The sequence below is a fragment of the Ipomoea nil genome, unplaced genomic scaffold (genome assembly GCF_001879475.1).
Source record: "Ipomoea nil cultivar Tokyo-kokei standard unplaced genomic scaffold, Asagao_1.1 scaffold1317, whole genome shotgun sequence".
NCBI lineage: Eukaryota > Viridiplantae > Streptophyta > Magnoliopsida > Solanales > Convolvulaceae > Ipomoea > Ipomoea nil.
In genome coordinates, this window is record NW_017617745.1 from 559,504 (window position 1) to 575,122 (window position 15,619).

Here is a 15,619-nt window from a genome sequence, read left to right on the forward strand (position 1 = left end):
CTTTTCTCGTGCGTACAAGCTTGTGGTCCAAGAAGAGGATGGCAATGGTGATGGAGCTAAGATATGGTTAAGAGTTGATATTCATTGTAGACGGAGCTTTCAAGAAAAATACAGTTTTCTTTTTCTTCGATCTAAAAATTTCCTAACCGCAGTGCTCTTCTTCTTCATTTTTCTCTCAGATCTAAAATACACTATTGACGATGGCGCAACAGGTGGTTCTCTTTGTTCACGGCGTTATCGATGGTGCAGCAGGTGGTTGGCGACGGAATTGTTTATTAGCGCTTCAACGACACCTAGATCTTCTTTGGCGACGAACATTGATACTCCTGCAGGCAGCGACGTCCGAGAGAAAGCTTGCGTGTTGAGGCTTCAACGTACGACGGGAGAAGGCTGGTGACGCAGGAGTACATTGAGGCGTACGATGGCAGGTGACCGGCGAGGCACATTTGGCGGCAGTGATGAATTTGAGGTATGCTCTATTTTTTTTTTTTTTTTTTTTTTTTTTTGCCACCGGCGAGGCACATTCAACCTACGAGTTTACATTGTAAAGTAAAACCCATTTGGAATTCATATTCAGGAAATTTGAGTATAAGACTAAGACCTGGATTTTGCTTATCTTCATTTCTGAAATTTTGTTTGACTGTACTGACACAATGACAATATGGCTAAAATTTTGATGTTTTTCTGCTCTACTTATGAAGCTTGTTCACTATTAAAATTTTATACAACTCTTAGAGAACCCAACCTCAATATTATCATGAAAATTGATGTTGTATAATGAGTAGTTGTATTAAGTTAAGCCTTTTTTTTTTTTTTTTGGTGAAAGTTTTATTAAGCCTGTGATAAAGGGTGACAAGGAACCAGTTGTCCTTCACTGTTTTGACAGGTATATCTATCTATGCTAATAGTCTGTTAACATGTTTCAATTTTTCAATTGACATTTGGCTTCAGTGATTGGTGGGTCTTATTTGTATTGTTTACTCTATGAACTCAGTTCATGCTTGGAGTGGAAGCTCACGTATACGTTACTTGAGGATATTGGTCTCGAAGCATGGGCGATAGACATTCTTGGATGTAGTTTCTCTGATTTAGGTTTGGTTCTCTTGCCTTGCTTCTACTTTCAATTAAAGCTGTAGTGCCTACTTTAATTTCAGTGTTTGCACATATCTACACTGATCAACATTCGGTGTGGCTTACCAAGATGTCAAGGTGTTGTTAATGATACTGATGCTGAGGAACGGATGGAAAAACTGGTTGTGCCACAGTGAATTGATAGACTGGATGGCAGAATAAGAGAAGTCAGTGAACCCATACTATTTTGCATGCTTTAATATCTTCTCTTTATTTTTGTTCCATGCATTAACAGTTATTGTTACTTTATTCTGCCGTCTGTAATTAATTTTCATATAATGATATTTTCTTTTTGGTAATTGATTGTGATATAATCTTGTCAAGCACTGCCTTTTAATGCAAGGTTATTGAAATTCTTACTTCATATATGGGAGGGACAATGTTCATATATCATGGTTACTTGTGAGTTTGGCATCCATAATAGTTCGAGTAAATTGTTTTACTTTGATGTAGATTGTAGATCATATTAGTCTTTCTACATACCTTGTGTAGTATAATTATATCTGCTGAGAAAGAATTTTCTTGCTGTAGGCCTGTAGCAACTTCATGATTTACTATTTAAAACATATGATTTTTTTTCCACATATTTCATTTTTGGAACTGCTTTTGGTATTTATCATACTCATTTGCATTTAAGTGCAATGTTGAAGAACCTATTGAATTTAGCATTGAATTTCGTACTTTTTCCCTATAGGATATCCGATTTAGGGTCACAAGAAAATTTGCTAATTTTACACCAAAAAAAAAAAAAAAATTGATTGACAAGGGCTCTCCACATTTTTATTTTTAGAAAATTAGTGATATATATTATGTTGAATGGTTTGGACCATATAAATGTTGTTTGGTAGTAGAATTTACTGTTAGAGCAAGGATTAGTACAGGATACTATTGAATTACATTAAGTATTAAAATTATATATATATATATATAACAGTAGGTGTTTTTACCTTCACGGTAAAGACGCCTATCGTTTTTTTTTAAATTTTTGTTAAATACAATACGCGTCTTTACTTAACTAGTAAAGACGCGTATAGTCCACCTTTACGCGGCATCCAAGTAAAGACGCGTAAAGTTGTCAACTTTCAGCGTCTAGGCCATACGCGTCTTTACTAGAAAAGGCGCGTATTGTCAATTAGTAAAGACGCGTATGGCTCATTTTGTACTAGTGTCAGTACCCACTAGTACAAAAAAAAGTTTTAGAGTCTCCCATAAAACACTTTCCGAGTCACCTGTACAGGTGACTCGGATCTTGGAGACTGTGAAAGTCCTCCGCTTTCTGAGTCACCCGTAAATGGTGACTCGGAAAGCGGAAGATGATTTTTTTTAATTTTTTAATACGGACTTTCCAAGGCACATGCTCCGCTGCAGGTGCCTCGAATTGTCCTTTATTATTATTTTATTAATTTGTTTCCAAGACACCCACTTACAAGTGGGTGCCTCGGATAGTCCTTTATTATTATTTTATTAATTTGTTTCCAAGACACCCACTTACAAGTGGGTGCCTCGGAAAGTTACCATTTAAAAAAAAAATTAAAATAAATAAATAAATAAATAAATAAATATATATATATATATATATATATATATATATAAATTAATCTCCATTACTATATAAATTTTCAACAATAAATTACTATAATTTTTGGTTGATTAGCTGTGTATTCATCACTATTTTAAAAAAAAATTATTTCTTTATAAAATTACGTATCGTAATATGTTTTTTTGTCATTATATTAAAGATATATTATCTATTATGATTTCATACAATGTTATTGAATTTGTGTACTCATTCAGTTTTAAATATTTGATGGAATGGAAAAGGAATGTTCCTTTTTATCTGGATTATTATTTTATATTAATGGTAAATGGGTAATCCATGTAATATGTTTATCTATATAAGAGTTGTGTTTTTATTATATTACCATCACTAGTATTTGCACCCGTGCGATGCACGGAATGAATATGTCGTAATATATTAAGAATATATGAATCGATATATAATTATTTAAATTAGAACATCAAATATTATATAGTGCACTTAAAGATATGATTTGAATCGTTTATATATTTTGATGTTATCATTGCTTGAATTTGTGCAAATAATTGCTCAAATTAATAGCTAATGTCTAGATGTACGGATGCGGTCCTATAATTTTGAAGATTTTTTTTTTTTTTTATCATTGTTTAGTATTTTCATACATTAGGTAAATGTGTTCGTTCTCTAACAACTCAGTTATAGAAATGAATTGCTATCCATATTCATTTTATGGAAGATATATTTTTTTGTCTAGATATATAGCAATTTTTTCATTTAAAAAAAATTAATATCACCGATTATATTTACACATTATTGAAACCTCTTTGTATACGACATTGGTAGTGACAACACAATCTTGTTCATCTTCGTCTAGAGCTAACATCTTCTCCATCAGGAAAGGTTACTTGGGTGAAAATATATAATGGTAGAATATCACTTAATTAGTTATCCTTTTATATTTTGAGTCAATTCGTAATATCATATTCATTTTAAGCCAATTATTCTTTTTTATTTTCAATCAATTAGAATATCAAATGCAGTGATATTTTTACCTAACTTCCGTTCCATTTTTAATTGATGATGTAGATATTATTATTGAAATATTTCCGTTCCATTTTTAATTTACCTTTACTATTGTTTAAAATATTCATTTACTATTGATAATGTAGAATATTATTATTGAAATATTTTCCTCCAATTTTTAATTTTCATTCAATTTTTAATTAAAATGCAATGATCTTACCAATTTTTTAGTCAATTATAGATCATTTTTTATTTGCAGTCAATTATTAATATTCATTTCCTTTTATATTTTCAATCAATTAGTAATATTAGATTCATTTTCAGTTAATTATTCATTTTTATTTCCAATCAATCAGTCAATTAGAATATAGATGCAATGATATTTTTACCTAATTTTCGTTCCATTTTAATTTGATGATGTAAAATATTATTAATGAAATATTTTCGTTCCATTTTTAATTTATCTTTACTATTTTTAAAAATATGTCTTTACTATTTGATGATGTAAAATATTATTATTAAAATATTTCATTTCCATTTTTAATTTTCTTTTACTTCTAACCAAAAAAAAAAAAAAATACTTGCCCACATTGATTTTTTGTTGTTGGTAAACCCAGGGTTTCCACCGTTGGACACAATGACTAATCCCCTCGCTAAATTGTAAGCACCTCTTTTGGGTGGGACAACTGGCTTAGAGATTTAAGGCTGCTCCATTCCCAAATCCAAGGATCGAACCCTTGACCTTTGGTTAAGGATGGATGAGTCCCTTACACTTAACCACACCCTTCAGGTTACTTGCCTACATTGATGGGCAAGCAATTATGTTTGTAAGAGGAGCATTGCTCCTCTTTCCAAACATTTTCAATGTGAGATCAAAATGATCCCACATCATTTACAAAGGGAGCCCGTGACTCCCTTTTGTCTTCTCCTTATTTTTTTTTAAATTTTAATTTTATTTTGTATATCGTTTTATTTGGATTATTATTATTATTATTATTATTATTATTATTATTATTATTATTATTATTATTATTATTATTATTATTATTATTGACAAATTCGTCATTTTAACAATTTATCTTTAATCAAAACATCAAAAATATTATTTAATAACTAAGTAATTTGCTCCAAACTGCTAAAATCTAAAACAACACATATATTTTGAGTTAATCTTTCCTAACCCCCAATAATAAATAATAAACGCTAAAATAAGAAGACAAAGCTAAGGTTTCTTAAATAAGAACCTTTTGACTTCTCAATACTCGCCACATCGATGGGCAAACAATTATGTTTGTACTTCTTATATAGAAGAGCTCAGGAGCTCATCTTTTCAAACATTTTCAATTTGGGATGAAAATGAACCCACATCATTTACAAAGGGAGCATGTGGCTCCCCTTTGCCTTTTTTTTTTTTTTTTAAAAAAAAAAAATTTATTTTGTATATAGTTTTGTTTGGATTATTATTATTATTATTATTATTATTATTATTATTATTATTATTATTATTATTGTTGTTGTTGTTGTTGTTGTTGTTGTTGTTGTGTTGTAATTTGATTATTTGGCAAATTCTCCAAAATTTTAAGAAATTCGTCTGTTTAATATTTTATATTTAATCAAAAAAAACAAAATATTATTTAATAACTTAGCAATTTCCTCCAAACTGCTAAAAACTAAAACAACACATACATTTTGGGTTAATCTATCCAAACCCCCACTAATAATAAATAAATAAATTAATAAAAACTAAAATAAGAAGACAACGCTAAAGCTTCTTAAATAAGAACATTTTGACTTCTCAATACTTGCCCACATTGATGTGCAAGTAATTATGTTTGTAAGATGAGTTTTGCTCCTCTTATATAGATAAGTTCTCTCGTTTCAAACATTTTCAATGTGTGATCAAAATGATCCCATCATTTACAAAAGGAGTCTGTGATTCCTCTTTGTTTTTTCTTGTTTTTTTTTTTAATTTTAATTTTATTTTGTATATAGTTTTGTTTGGATTATTATTATTATTATTATTATTATTGTTGTTGTTGTTATTGTTATTGTTATTGTTATTGTTGTTGTTATTGTTGTTGTTGTTGTTATTGTAATTTGATTATTTGGAGAATTCTCCAAAATTTTTAAAAATTCGCTTGTTTAACATTTTATATTTAATCAAAACATCAAAAATATTATTTAATAACTTAACAATTTTCTCCAAACTGCTAAAAACAACACATATACATTTTGGGTTAATCTTAGCCAAACCCCCTAATAAATTAAAAAAAAAAAAAAACTAAAATAAGAAGCCATTAAAATAAGGTTTCTTAAATAAGAGCCTTTTGAAACGTTGGGCTTCAATAGGTTGAGTAAGTCTATATGAACAGATACTACATGTAACACGGTGAATCAAATAGTTATGCTGTGGAACCGTGTCCACTCTGCAAGGTGGACACAGTTCTATGTTCATAATTACTGAACTATATGTTCATAATTATAAAGCTAAATATTCAGAATCTTTGAACTTCATATTCATAATTATTGAACTCTATGTTCATAATTATAAAGCTATATATTTATAATTTTTAAACTTCATATTCACAATTATTGAGTCTCTATATTCATAATTACATAACTATATGTTCATAATTATGTTCACAACACTATATTCATAATTTTAGAACTATATATTCATAATTTTTGAACTATATATATAATTATGAGCAATTTTAGAACCGTGTCTACCTTGCTAGGTGGACACGATTCTACAACATAATTTGACGGGTCAATAGTACTCAAAAAATAAAATATTTGCCTTTGGACTTCTCAATACTTGTCCACATTGATGGACAAACAATTATATTTGTAAGAAGAGCATCGCTCCTCTTATATAGAGGAGCTCAAGAGCTCCTTTTCCAAACATTTTTAATGTGGGATCAAAATGATCCAACATCATTTACAAAGGGGAGCCTGTGGCTCCTTTTTGTCTTCTTCTTTTTTTTTTTTTTTAAATTTTAATTTTATTTTGTATATCGTTTTGTTTGGATTATGATGATGATTATTATTATTATTATCATTATTACTATTATTATTATTATTATTATTATTATTATTATTATTATTATTATTATTATTATTATTATTATTATTATTATTATTATTATAAATGTTTGTATATCGTTTTATTTGGATATATGTATTCATAATTTTTGAATTTCATATTCACAATTATTAAATCTCTATATTCATAATTACATAACTATATATTTATAATAATGTTCATAACACTATGTTTATAATTATAGAACTATATATTCATAATTATAAACAATTTTTGAAATGTGTCTACTTTGCAACGTGGACACGGTGCCACGGCATAATTTGTCGAGTCAATAATACTAAAAAAAAAGTCTTTGGACTTCTCTATACTTGCCCACATTGATGGGCAAGCAATTATATGTTTGTAAGAGGAGCAATGATCCTCTTATAGAGCTCCTCTTTCCAAACATTTTCAATGTGGGATCAAAATGATCCCACATCATTTACAAAGGGGAGTCACCTTTGTCTTCTTCTTATTTTTTTTTAAATTTTAATTTTAATTTGTATATGGTTTTGTTTGGATTATTATTATTATTATTATTATTATTATTATTATTATTATTATTATTATTATTATTATTTACGAATTAATAAATTTTATTTAATTTCCATTTGAGATTTACTTATCAAATAAGCTTTACTACAAAAGTTTGGGGGGGGGGGGGGGGGGGGGGAATAAATTAGGATGATTTTGTTTTTAATTATATATAGATATAGATAAATTGATTCTATTTCATTTTTAAGCAAAATCTTCCTTAAAGATTAATAGTAAAATAAAGCTAACTTATTAATAACCGATTCTATTACTTTTTTTAGGCAGAATTTTTCTTAAAGATTAATAGTCAAATAAGGCCTAAATTATTAATAACCAATTCTATTCAATTTTTTATGCAAAATTTTTTCTAAAAAATTAATAGTATCTTAATGATTCTTTTTCTTATACTGCTTATTGATTCTTTTCCATTTTTCAGAGTGTAGAAAACATTCACATGAATAATATTTCCTTCCATTATTTTCCATACTTCCATATTATTATTAATTTTCTTTCCAATATTATTATTAATTGTTTGGGGGTACGACTTTCTTCCATTCTTTTTCATTTTTTCATATTATTATTAATTGTTTAGGCGGGAGCTTGTAAAGATGATTTGTGTCTATTAATTAATATAGAATATAAATATAGATTAATATAGAATATACATTACCCAATTAAAATAAGTTTTTTTTTAATATTATATTGAACAATAATATTACCAATAATAATAATAATAATAATAATAATAATAATAATAATAATAATAATAATAATAATAATAATAATAATAATTATTATTATTATTATTATTATTATTATTATTATTATTATTAGTATTATTATTATTGGTTCACATAGTTGAATTATTTATTTTTTGTTTAATTATTATAAACATAAATGATATTTTACTAATTAATTTATGATATTTATCAAATTGTATTTTTTAAATATAGTGTTTTATCCATGCATTGCACGGAATTTTATTTTTGTTATTATGAATTTAAAATAAAAATAGAAAAAATAAAAAGATGTTAAAATGTACAATATAATAATATAGTTGGACTTTTATATATTTAGTCAAGTATCTATTTCATAACATACAAAATTAAAATTAAAATTTTGTTTGGTTAATATATTCTCTAATCATGTACATATTTAGATAAATTTATAGAAAAAATTCATATAATTAAGTTGATTTATTCCAAATTGTATTTCATATTTATATATGAAATTTAAAAATATGAATAATAAAAACTAAGAGAATTGTACTTAGAAATCAATAAAAAAATGTAAATTCTAAATTTTGTATTAATAAATAAATATTCTAATCGGACGCATATCCTTATATGATTGTATAATACTTTGTATATACACATAATATTTATTAATATGTATATAGGAAAGTCCTATCATATAATTTCATTAATTATAATTTATATTGATAGATTTATACGTATTTAAATTATATTTAGAAATTTAAAGAGTACATGTATGTATATTTAAAAAAATTATAAATATTCATGTTTTGTTAATTTTATAATTTCATTTCTTTAATTATATTTTATATTTTATTAATTATAATTTAATAAAATTGTCACAAATATGTCTACGGAAGAAATCATATATTTCTCAATTTCATTACTTATATTAATTATAATTACAAAATATTGTGGCAATTACCACAATAATTTCATTAATTATAACATTTGTTTTCTTCCAATATTTAAATACATTACCATAAAATTACCATAATAATAACACAAAAGAATGAAAGAAAAATTATGAGAATAATCTATATCTATATATAATTAAAAGTAAAATCCTCCTAACCAAGTGTATCCCCAAAACTTAGGGGCATATATATATATATAAATTGCATATTTACCATACATGCATATTTTGTGTTTATATAGTATAATTTTTGGTATCAAACATTTGAATGGTAATAAACGGGGGAAAATGTCAACATACAAATGATAATTCTTTCATTACTATACTAATTTTAATGGTAATTCATTAATTATTATATTTCACGATGAGTCAGCCTGTTCATGCCCATCATTTTTCAAGAAACATAGAAATGAAATAGTCAATTATTAAAATTGTTTATGATTTCGTTTTTAATTTTTGTTTAAAGTTAAAGATATATATTTTCGGCGATTATAACATTTTTTTTATTAACTGAAAATTTGAAAGTTTTACCTTTTTTGAGATCTCTTACCATTTTATAATTTCAATATTGTGCTATTTTGAACTCATCCATGGTGTATAAATACACTCTATATGTCCATACAAAATCCATTGAGGAGACATTTGTACTCAAGAGTAAACTTCTTAAACTAAATTCGGGTGTCAAGAAAATCTCCGTTTTTATTCATAATGATATTCCTATTTCTGAGTCTCTCATCATCGTTCGGTACATCAATGATGTCTGGATTTCTGGGTCTTCGATTGTTCCCTTTGATCCTTATGATTGTGCCATTGCCAGTATTTTTTTATTTGGGTTCAGTACAACGTGGATTTGTTTGGGAGGTTTCTCTAATTAAATTTTTGGTTAAAAATTTATATTTCCTTTGTATTTTATTTTATTACTTTTTTATTTATTTATACTAATATGTGAATGGAGTAACACAAAATCTGAAATTGTATTTGTTATTTATTTCTTCTTTTTAAATAATCATTATTTTTGTGTTTTACACAAATTTAGAAAAAATCAAATATAGCGAGATTTTTAACAGGTTAAACAAACACTCTACTCAAGTTGTGATATATATATATATATATATATATATATATATATATATATATATATATATATATATATATAAATTATAAAAAATGCTGTAAAATGAACTCTGCTTGGTAAAAAAAAAAAAAACATAGAAACTTGAATGACATGTACAAATCTCGAAGTCAACATACTAACTCTAAGTTTCAGAAAATCTTACAAAATTATCAAAATTACTGTCTTTATCATCCTCAATCGCATCTCTACAATCTTCCATAAAAACTAAACCAATAGGGTTCTGTTACAAATGCTCTTCCTCCTCAATTTCCTTCTGTTGAAGCAGAGCCTCCTTAAGTATCTTCAAACTCATACCAGATGATATAAACTGCAAAACATATTGAAGTACGTGAGAATATAGTTAGAAAAATGTAAAAAATTCATACAAAAAGAAAGCAGAGAGATGAGTCTGAGATTCTTTGATTGAAGAAGCCATTGTATTTATAAGTAGAAAATACTAATTCAAAAGGAAAGTATAATAATTTATTTATTTAAGGTAATAACATTATTATTTTTATTTATTTATTTATTTATTTATTTTCTATTTGACATTTACTTACCAAATAAGTTTTACTACAAAAGTTTTGGGGGGAAAATTTGTTAGGAGGATTTTACTTTTATATATATATAGATTTGTTAATGGTGGTAATCCCAACTCAATACTTGACTTGATTTTGTTACGATTCAGAGCTATTTATTTTCGGTAATATTTTTGTGATATTTTCTTCTCTATTTTAAGGCACCTAATTATTTTAATATTATGTGATTATTATGGCTATTCATTGCAATTATGGAATTTTGCATTTGTCATAATTTGATAATATTTTTAATTATATAGTGTGATTTTTGTATCACGATTTTAGAAAAATATATTTTTTTATGACAATTGAATATTGTTTTCCATTGCAGACTTATTGCCGTAATGATTTTGATTATGATGTTAAGAAATATATTTTGAGATTCTTATTGTATTTGCTAATCCAAAACTTTAATGTTAATAATGATGATATTATGTAACATTTAATAACAATAAGTATAAGTATTATTAATATTAAATGTTGTTCGGTTACGATTAAGAAAATTGATTATTCCATTATTGGTGTTATGTAACAATTATTAGAATTATTATAGTAATAACCATTATCATTTTTTGAACGGATGGATCAATGATTTGTACCATTACTATCGTTATTAGTTTTGGATTTTGATAGTATGATTTGAAATCATAATTTTGAAACAATTTCATTTTGGTCCAAAACATGTGTTAATAATGATAATATTTTGTAAAATTTTATTGTTATTGCTATTAAATGTCAATGGTTACAATTGATGAAATTGATTGTTTAGTTATTACTGTCACATAATTATTATTACAGTAATAAGTAATAACGGTTATCGATTTTGAACTGAGGAATCAATATGTCTAACATTGTTATCATTATTGTTTTTGGATTATGATGCCCACTTTGATTGAGTATGAATATTTGATTATATATTCATATTTTTAATGAGTTTGTTTTATGCATATAATTAAATTAAGTGCATAATATTACAATTTAAATTATGCAATTTAATTTTGTGAGAATTTAATTTGTAAATGTCAACTTATCATATGATTTTGATATAGTTAGAATTTACAATTTTAAGCTAGTTCTCATACAATTTACTATATACATTGAATCATTTTTGTATTGGGCCTACAAGTTAAAACCATTCCATTATTGAAAAGTATATAGTTATTATAAATTATAATTCAAATTTTGTAATCCTTTAAGTTTTGATTTATGTTATTATTTGAATAATAATTTTATAGCTTATTTTAAATTGATATTATGGTATACAATTTATTTGGATATGAGCTTATTAAATTTCATGCATAACTGTTCGGTCACTAGCATACTATTATATTTTTTAGTTGTGTGAATTTAGGATGCTGCTGTTCGCAGCGCACTAGAAGAAAAAGCACGAATCGCGACAGAAACATCGCGACGGAACGTAATACGTTGTCGATTCACGATGGTTTTTTCTATGGAACGTGTTCCGTCACGATTTTGCATCGGAAATGGTGATGAAATTCAATTCCGTAGCGAGTTTTGGCGCAAAGTGAGAAAACACCCGGGAAATTTTGGCGCCCACATTTTGGTGATGGATTTTGCGATGGAATTAAGTTTTGTCACCACAATGGCGATAGAAAAGGCAACGACCGATGGTTCCATCACGGTTTTGCGACAGAATCGACGGCGATAATAAATTCCGTTGTGATATTTGCCGCAAAGTGGAAAATATTACCACGTAATCTTTGCACCAAAGAATTGACGACGGATGCTGACGACGGAAATTGCGACAGATATTTTTCTGTCGCAAAATATTTAAATTTTAAAGTAAAGTTTATTTTTGCTACAGAAAAGGACGACAGAATCAATTCCGTCACAAATATGTTGACACGTTGGCGACAGAAAATGCGACACCCTACATGTTAGTAGCGCTATGCCGATGGAATCGGCAACAGAAATTAATTTTGTTGTGATGTTTGGCGTAAAGATAGATTTGACGTTTGAGATTGGCGACGGTACTTGCGACGATCGTTCTTTCCGTCGCTAAAATATTTATTTTTTTTTAAGTAAAATTTATTTTTGCTACAGGATTAGACGACAAAATCAATTTCTTTGCCAATATGTTAACACATTGTCGATAGAAAATGCGATGCCCCACATGTCCGTCGCGCTATGGCAATGGAATCATCAATGAAAATTAATTCTGTTGCGATATTTAGAATTTGCGACGATCATTCTTTCCGTCACTAAAATATTTAATTTTCAAGTAAAGTTTATTTTCGCTATAGAATGAGACGATGGAATCGATTCCGTTGCAATAGGTTAACACATTGGCGACAGAAAATGTGATGCCCCACATGTCTGTGGTGCTACGGCGATGGAATTAACAACAGAAATTAATTCTGTTGCGATGTTTGGCGCAAAGATAGATTTGACGTTTGAGGTTGGCGACGATCGTTATTTCTGTCACTAAATATTTAATTTTTTAAGTAAAGTTTTTTTTTTTTTTACGCTACAGAATGAGATGACAGAATCAATTCCGTCGCCAAATATGTTAAAACATTCGTGAAAGAACATGTGATACCCCACATGCCCGTCGCGCTACGACGGCGAAATCAACAACAAAAATTAATTTTGTTGGGGTGTTTGGCACAAAGATAGATTTCACGTTTGAGTTTTGCGACAAAATTTACGACGATCATTCTTTTCTGTCACAAGAATATTTAATTTTTTTTATGTAAAATTTATAATTTTTAATGGTCGAATTTTGCACTAGATTTGGTATTACAATTGGAAAATTTTCAAAAATATTTAAAGTAAATTAAAATTGCATATGAATTATTAAAAATTATTAAGGTTATTTAATTGTATACATAAAAATGTAATAGGGGGTTTACTCATTTATAAATTTTTTTTATTTAATAATAATAATAATAATAATAATAATAATAATAATAATAATATTTATTTGTACTTTGTATCTTCAGACAAAGTAAAATCAAAATTGGGTAAGAGAAATAATCGTCGGGGTGTTTTAGATAGAGTTGCCCAATTCACGCATACCACAGGATAAACACCTCATGTCAAAGTTGCCATTCAACTTGTAAGTCCATTTGAATTGTTTAAGTTACAAGTGATTATGTTTGGATTGTTTGAATTATGTGTTATTGTGTTGGTAGAAAGTTTTGTTGAGATTATTGTGATATGATTTTATTGTGCCTATTGAGTTGATGTTTGAGATGTTTGTGTTATATATTAAGCAGAGAGATAGTTCTATTTATAAAGTAAAGTTTGCTGATTTTTTTTTCTTCAAAATTTCGTTTGTTTTAAAATTATAATTATGTATTTTTGTGTTGGTAGAAACTTTTGTTGAGACTATTGTGATAAAAACAATGTGATTATGTTATATTTTGCTTACTGAGTTGATGTTTGAAATATTTGTATTATATATTATAGTCTTATTTTTCTTAATTTTTGTTTTATTTTGTTTCCGTTTTAACTAACTTTTAGGAAGAGCAATTCAGTCATCGTCCATAATATTTTGAATTGTTCATGTATACACATACCAAAAAAATATGATGGCCAAACATTTATAGTTGAAAAAGACAAACGAATCCATGTAATTTTATTTATCTTAAATTTCCTTGAATATATATGAATTTTGATAAAAATTATACTAAATTTTTTAATTTTTTCAGGAGCAAATTGCACTGTAACGGGAGATATTAACACAAAATAGAGAGGGAGTAGTTGAGAGTCAATTGTACTCTGATGCAATTGGTGAGCATGATAAGAAAAGAAGAGTTTATGGGCTTGGCTCATATGGTACCTTCATTCGTTGTCCAATAAATGCTAACACATCAGACAATATAACATTAACCTCGCAACCATCATACAATGCTAATTCTACAAAGATGCAAGATGAGATTGAGAATGTGAAGGCTTCTATGATTCTTATGCAGCAAAGTTTAGATATTCTTGAGAGTAAGAGAACTGGTACTTCATCATCACCCTCATCGCAACCGAATTCAACTTGATATTGATTTTTCTTTTATGGATTATTATATTATTGTTTAGACATGAATTCGGTATTAAGTAAAACATTTAATTTTTTGAACTATAAAGTAGTATCACTTTTATATTAGAAATTATATTGTATTTTAATTTGCATTTTAATATTTTAAATAAAAATAATAGAATTTTAATAAAATAATAATAATTATCAAAATATTTAAATAATAATAATTTAGAAGAGTCGCGACGAAATATGATTTTAGCGATGGAATAATCATTGTCATTATGGCAACGAAATTGGTAACGGAAATATTATTGCCGCCTAAAACGCGATAGAAGCACGACAGTGATTAGTTTCGTTATTTTTTTACGACGAATTTTTGTGATGGAAAACAAACTTTGCGACGGAATATCTAGCGATGGAATCACTACGGAAATTTATTCCGTCGTTTTCTTACGACGAAATTTTGCGATATAAGGCGAAATTTGCAACAGAAAAGTTAGCGATGGAATCGCGACGATAATTTGTTCCGTCATATTTTAATGACGGAATTTTACAACAGAATACAATAATTATTTTCGTCAGAATACAAATTTGCAACGAAAAAGGATAGTGACAGAATCGCGACAATAATTATTTTCGTCGTTATAATTCACAACAGAAATATGCAACGGAATATGAGTTTTGCGATGGAATATTTGTTCACAGGATGGCGACAGAAAGAAACATTTTCGTTGCTAAAACCGCGATGGACTCACGACGAAGTGATTTTCGTCGCCTACTTTGCGACGAAATTTTCCATCACCACTTTCCGTCGCCATCTCTCGCGACATATTATTTCCGTCGTGAAATGAAATACGACAAGCCTTGACACTACGGAATGGATTATGTCGCAGAAATGTAAAATTCCGTCGCAAAATGCGATTTGCGACGGAATTTTGCATTTTCGCGACAG